Genomic DNA, 7,771 nt, shown 5'->3' on the forward strand with positions numbered 1-7,771 from the left:
TAGGAAGCGCAGTCGCCCCGGAGGGACGGCCTTGGATACAGGCGGGAAGGGAACGCCGTTTCCGTTTCTGGGCTGGGATGAGATCCCTGTGGGACCGGGAAGAGGCAGCCTGCGAGCCCCAACTGCGCCGCCTCATTCTCGGTTTTCTCCCCAGAGGGACAGATGACCCTAGTCTAATTTCTGTGCCCCCCAGTTGTCCCCATTTGCTTTCCTTGGGCCATGAAACTGGTCACCCACACACTCTCTGACACTCATTAGCGGATGCTCCAAACCTCACCAAAGTCTCATATTTATCAAACAAAACAGCAAGTCTCATATTTATCCTAAGTAAAATAAACTAGACTGTCTCAAAGGGCCCTTCCAACTTGGATATTCACTGATAAAGGGAAATTAACTGAACCATCCAGCTAGTGCCCCATCACCATTTCCTGAAGTGCCACCAGCATACACAAAGATGCTTTCATTACTGAGAGAGGCTGTTAAGTAGCAGAGGACCAAAGAAAACGGTTATACAAACCTGTACTAAACAGATCATATGCAATCAATAAATAAGTTGTGGAGAATGTATTTCAAGCAGATCAATTAAGTGTTCTTCCTCTTTGCTGGAGATAGGTTCATTACACAGTGTAACAGGAGACATATAAGTAACTTACCCATGGACGCAATATTTATTTCTGTATTTTAAACCTGCACTTCTATAATACTCTTCCCATTCTTCCTCAGATGTTTCATAAGTAACCTGACAATTTTAATGCAGTGGAATCTCTTAATTTATAAATGACATGCCCTTGCAAGTTTTGAAATACCAGGCCTATAATGAATTTATTGAACTTCCTACAAATGGGCAAAAAAATGTTGACATTGTATTTATTCAAACAGATTTTTTAAAAATATCTCCTGGTTGCAAGGAACTATGTTAAGTGACCTAAGGGCCACAATAAAAACAAAAGACAGTCTTTATTCTTGAGGAGTAGTCTAGTTGAGATAAGGCATGAAAGCATTAAAAATTAAATTTCAGGGTGAAAGCTATCAAAATATGTACCAAACTAGGGATGGAGACATATGAGCATAAAGTCAAGAGATGATTGGTACTGTGATCATTCAGGAAATATAAAGTAAAACCCAGTCTGCTGCTACTTGCCCAGAGTATGAGTAAGAAAACACTCCCCAGGAGGGCCTGTCCAGATCCTGACCTCAGTCCTGTATTTTTGAGTTTCACTTCCTTGGGGTCCCATCATTTTAATTCCTATTGCCGCTGGGAGGGAGGGCCTCTAGGAGTGTTTTTCCCCATCCTCCACTTTTAAATCTTTGACCCAGATGTCAAAAACCAAGTTTCCTTTTGCTTGATCTTAAAATATCTGAGACAGAACAAGATTTTCAGACAATATCAATATCACTAACAACGAATGAAAATGAGCAAAGAAAATACAGTTGTTGGAAGATGGGACCAGTAGCACAAGTGATGGCAGAGAACGTAAATGCTTTAAGATGGCTATCAAAGCTTAAATGGGTTTAAATATTTTTAAAATACAAATGCAAGGTTTAATTTTTTTCCCCTGAATAGTGAATAGTCTTGTGCCCCCTACTTTGGTGGTCACTTTTTAAGAGTGACTAGATGGTTATGCTCACTGCGGCAGCACATGGACTGAAAAAGAGTGACTAGATGGCAATGTAGCAGCTTAGTTAGGACTCTGGGCTTCAGACTTGGGTGTAACAGCGGGACCCACTACACTATGTTGTTAGACACATGATTTACTCTTTCTCAGCTTTTAAACTAGGAATAGTAATGTGTACTTCATGAGGTTTCCATGTGTATTAGATGAGCTGTGTATGTAATGTACTAATGTGCTGAATCTGCCTGGTACACAACTAACAGGAATGACAGTCACTCAACATTCACTGTCACACCACTGGATTTAGTGAGCTGTCTTTATGGATGAGGTGTTAGTAGTGTAGGAATACAAGGTTAATCTGGAGGAGAGGGTATAGCTCTGGTAGAGTGCATGCTTAGTACGCACAAGGTCCTGGGTTCAATCCCCAGTACCGCCCTAAGCATAAATAAATAAACCTAATTACCCCCCCCCCAAAAAAAAAACAAAACAAGGTTACTTTTTAATACTGCTATTAAATTTTTCTACCCCGCGGGAGAGCAAAACTTGCTCTCATAAAACGTCTAGAACAGAAAGGACAGTCCTGCAGACAGACCTTGTCTGGATCAAGTGAGCCAGTTCTCTGAACCCGAACAATGACTGCTGAGTCAGGGGATGCTATAGGTTTGTCTCCCCAGCCTACCCAGAAGATGGAAGGCATATTGATAGTGAAAGTGGAGAAGGAAGACTATAAGGAAGACCATTTTCAAAGGGAAAGAAAGAACACAGAATTGGCACCACAATTTCTTAGTCATTCTACAACTATGAATGAGCGAGCCTTGCTATCATCATATTTAGTTGCATATTGTGTGGCAAAAGAGAAGATGGCTCACACGGCTGCTGAAAAAAATCATTCTTCCAGCCTGTATGGTTATGGTATAGACAATCTTTGATGACAAATCAGCTGATAAATTAAGAACTATACCTCTTAGTGACAATACAGTATCTCATCAAATCTGTACTATTGCAAAGCATTTAGAAGCAATGCTTGTCACACGGCTACAGTCTGGTATAGATTTTGCCATCTAGCTTGACAAGAGCACTGGTATTGCAAGTTGTCCAACAGTCTTGGTATATAACAGATATGTGTGGCAAGGTGATTTTATAGGGGATCTGTTGTGTTATTTATATTTAAATTCACAGCTTCCTGGATTAGATTTACTCACTGAATTAGAAAAGGGCATTGTTGGTCAATATAAATTAAAATAGAAAAACTGTTAAGGAATTTCAAGTGATGGGGCAGCAAACATGACAGGAAGACATAGCAGAGTTATTGAAAAATTGTTAGAAGCAACCTGTAACAGTGATCTTTGGAATCACTGTTTTATTCATCGAGAAGCTTTGGTATCCAAAGAAATTCCGCCCAGCCTCATGGATGTATTGAAAAATGCAGTGACAATTGTTAATCTTATTAAAGGAAGCTCACTGAATAGCCGACTTCTTGAAATATTTTGTTCAGAGATTGGCGTTAACCATACCCAGTTACTGTTTCGTACAGTAGTCCATTGGTTGTCTCAAGGAAAAATACTGAGCAGAGTATATGAACTCAGGAATGAGATTTACAGTTTTCTCACTGAGAAGCAATCTCACTTGGCAAATACTTTTGAAGATGATATTTGGGTAACAAAATTGGCATATTTAAGTGATATTTTCGGCATTCCTCGGGAATTAAATGTAAAACTACAAGGGAAAAACAATGATATATTTCAGTATCTTGAGCCATATTCAAGGATTCCAAAAGACATTATTGTTGTGGCAAACCAGACTTAAAAGTAATCGCCCTAGCTACTGTATGTTCCCAACACTGCTGCAACACATTGAAGAGAACGTAATTCACCAAGACTGCTTAATAGAAATAAAATTAGAGACACTGTTGCATCTCACTTCCTTGTCTCAAACCTTTAATCATTACTTTCCGGAAGGGAAATTTGAATCGTTAAAGGAAAATACTTGGATGAAAGCTCCATTTGCTTTTTAAACCCCAGAATCAATAACTGAGTTAAATTTGGTGCCTGAAGAGGAGAATGAATTACGGCAGCTCAGTTCATCATTCACATTCTGTACAAGGAAGCAGGGAAACAACGAGCTTCTGACAGATTTGAGCACTGCGTAATTGTGTTCTGAATGCATGATTTCGAGCTATATTGAGAACAGCTGCTGAAACTGTCCATTTCAGTTCCAGAGAAGTGTTAGGGGTTGGTGGTTTGGTTTGGGAGTCACGTGGGTCCCATGAACTAGAATCCAAACCAGCCAGGATGGAGGCAAGAGAGACCAAGTCTCATCTCTGTGTCCTTAAGGCTTGCTTTGTTTGGCTTCCCCTGCCCAGCATCAAGATCTGTTTGGCTCCTGACTGATGATGGCTCCTGACTGGCCTCTGGCCAAGCTGTAAGATACAGGTTTGCACAAGCATCGTCCTTATGCCCCATGGCAGTTTTTGTGGGGTCTTTTCTGTTTAAAATCTTGGCAGAGCTCTGATGTGCCGGCAGAAGACCATGCTGGAGAGAAGCCCTACCAATGTAAGGAATGTGGGAAAAGTTTCAGCCAGACAAGGGCTGGGAGTCCACACGCAGGACAGGCTCTAAGTGTGCGGCAAGTGTAAGAATAACTTTACTTCTGGCTAATGCCTCACCATGCCCCACATGAGGGAGAGGCCATATCATTGCCTTGAGTTGAGAAAACCTTACCTGTATCACCCAGAAGGTTCATCAGAGAACCAACACTCAAATGAAACCATAAAAAGAGTGAGAGTGGTAAAAAGCTTCAGGCAGAGCTCAGCACCCTCATCACCACCAGGGGGCCACAGTGAGGAGAAATCCTGTCCTTGTGGGGAGTGCGGGGAAGGCTTCAGGTTAAGCTCACGCCTCACCGTGCACCAGAGAAACCAACTGTAGGAGAGCCCCTACAGTGCGACGGGTGTGAGGCTTCCAACTTCAGCATAACCTTTTTGATGCACGGGAGAGAGACCCTGCAAATCCTGGATGTGTGGCCCTAGCTTCATTTTACATTACCGCATCTACCTGGGAGAGAAAACTTCCCAGTGCTGTGCACAGGAGGTTTGACGGCAGCTCTGATCTTTTAAGTACTGCACCAGAAAACCCACAGCTCAGGAATGGTTTGACAGGGGAAAGTTCTATAAGATTAGATTTCCTTGATCATAAGCAACTACACTGGGCAAAGGAAATAATCAATCACCCAAAGGTGACTTGTCTTGTGAATAAGATACCACAGGAGCAAAGCTACCTACTGTCTTCCTTTACCCTGGGATGAACGGCATGGTGTTGGATAGATAGCCCAGGTGTCCTCAGGTAAGAGTATGTCTTCTCCGTCCCCATTTCCTATCTTTACATTTCGACCAATAGAGGAGAAAATACTGAGCAAGTGTCAGGGATGTTGAGACCAAAATCCATGGCCTGATACCCCAAGAGAAAAACATCCAAATTCAATTACAGACAGTTCACTAAGAAAGTGCAAATGGAATTTAAATGTATAAAAAATTTGAGTGCATTCATTTAAAAAAAAAAAAAGCATGTTAAAATTATACTGAGTTTCCTCTTCCAACCCTGATGCAGTTACTACAACTGGACTGACTGACTAGACCCTTAAAAAAACTATCAAACCAGACAGAAGATATGAAAAACTGTTTTCAGACCTTGGACAACAGTCAGTGCAGACCCATGACCCCCGAGGAAAAGGAAACAAGTCGGGTGAGGCCTGCGTTTGCCCTGACTTTCTAACTGGGCGCACTTTCCAGACCACAGTGCAGGGGAGGGGGATCCCACAGACCACAGCAGGCTCTCTGAGACGTGGAGACAGAGATTTGAGTTCAAGGAGGCAGAGGTAGCGGGGTCTGGGTAGCAGAATCCTAGACAGCTAGAAGCCGCACACAGAAAAAGCTCCAGAAATCTCCATAAGGGTCCTCCTGACTTTGCTCCTGACAGAGCGAATGCCGGGCAAAGAAGGAGCAGGAAGATAGAAGCTAACAATCCCCAGAGCTCACACACAGCTGGGGATGTTCACGTCCTGACCAGCCATGACAGAGTCCTCCCTGAGCCCCCGAGGCGCTGAGCAGACACACAGAGGACAAAGGCCGAGTAAAAGCGCCAGACAGGCCCAGAGGGCCTCGAGACTTGCTCCAGCTTTCAAGCCAAGATCTCACCTTTCCTGGGGGTGACGCACCCTCACAAAGCTTCAAAACAAGCCTTGAAAGAATCCAGCTGAAGGTAACTTGAACTGCCAGGAAAGAAAAGCTTTTACTGGTAAAATACACATACCATAAAATTTACCTTTGTTAAGTGTACAGTTCAGTGGCACTAAGTACATTCACACTGTTGTGCAACCACCACCACGGCCCATCTCCAGAACTTTCTTCATCTTCACAAACTGAAACTCTGCACCCACTGAACAGTAATAAAAACAGTAACTCTGTTTCCCCGCCCACTCAGCGCCTGGCAACCAGCCTTCCACTTTGTCTCTATGAATTTGACTAGTCCAGGTAACTTATATAAGTGGAACCATACAGTGTTTATCCTTTTGTGTCTGGCCTATTTCATTTGGCGTAGCATTTTCAAGGTTCATCCATGTTATAGCATTTGCCAGAACTTTCTTCCTATTTAATGCTGAATAATATTCCATTGTATGTAGACCACCATTTGTCCATTCATCCGACAAGGACACTTGCTTCCCCTTTCTGTTTTTTGTGAATAATACTATGACAAGAGCAGATGTACAAGTATCTGTTTGAGTTGCTGCTCTCAATTCTTTGGGGTTCTTACCCAGAAGTGGAATTTCTGGATTGTATGGTTCTAGTGATTTTTAAAGGAAGACAACAAACTCTAATACACAATGAAAAATTCATAATGTCTAGCATCTGATCAAAAATAAGTAGATATGTAAAAAAGCAAAAAAAGTAATCCGAACCCAGAAAAATAAAAAGTCAATAAAAAAAAAGATCCAGAAAGTACAGAAATTGTGGGGTTTAAGACAAGGACTGTAAAATAATTATTATGGATAGGCTCGATTTAAAAGAAAGCATGAACATAATGAACAGAAAAACACAACATAATAAAAAGAAATATATTGAACTTAGACTGATTTTTAAAGGCACCAATATCTGGAAGGATCAGTGAGCTTAAAAAGTAGCAGTAGGAACTACTGCTTACAGGACTTACAATTATTGATCTCCACTCCATAGTGGTCTTTATCTCATAAGCACTGGGAGACTGGAAAATCCCTCTCCCTTTCCCGGTGTTCCAGCATAGGTCTGTAGCAGTCTGCTCCATGTAGCTCCAGGTATCAGTAAATGTATTGATAGGAGAACTGTCCCTGGAGTTCGAGGCCCTCAGGTCTCCCAATGTTGACACCTTAGCATAGCATGATTGTCAGAAGCTCAACTGTGTGAGCATTTTTCTGCCTGAGTCAGCAGCCTTTCGCCTGGACCAAGCCTGAAATGCTTTGAGTCACATTTAAATGCATAATATTTAAAATTAAACAGTGCCTGGCACATTCTAGGCACTCAATATTCATTGAATTAATGACTTTCATTTTATTTCCTGATTTTCTTAATTCTCCTATGGAAATTTCAAACTGCTGCAACACTGAGTCAAAACTGTATTCATCTAAAGATGTTTGGAAAACTGAAGGTTTTCTAATACTTGAGGAACATTTATTATGTACCAGGCATTGTTTTAAGCACTTTCCATATATTAATTCATGTAAAACTCAAAACAACCTTATGAAATTCTTTTTTTTTTTTTTTTGGTGGGGGAGGAGGTAATTAGGTTTACTTATTTATTTACTTGTTTAGAGGAGGTACTAGGAATTGAACCCAGGACCCTGTGGATGCTAAGCAAGCACCCTACCACTTGAGCTATACCCTCCCCCCTTGAAATTCTTAGTACTGGTATCCTCATTTTACATGCATAGAAGATAAGGCACAGAGGACCTAAGCAATTTGTCCCAGGTCCAACAACTAGTATGACACTGGTAAAACAAACACTATACATACAGTGTTTTGGGCCCACAGGAATCAAGACTTGGAGGGAGATTTCACACAATACCTCAAAAAGTTTTGTTTTTATTTTTAATCTGTTTTCTCTTACTTTTAAAAAAAGTAAACATATGGA

This window comes from Camelus ferus, chromosome 18, assembly GCF_009834535.1.
Source record: "Camelus ferus isolate YT-003-E chromosome 18, BCGSAC_Cfer_1.0, whole genome shotgun sequence".
NCBI classification, from domain to species: domain Eukaryota; kingdom Metazoa; phylum Chordata; class Mammalia; order Artiodactyla; family Camelidae; genus Camelus; species Camelus ferus.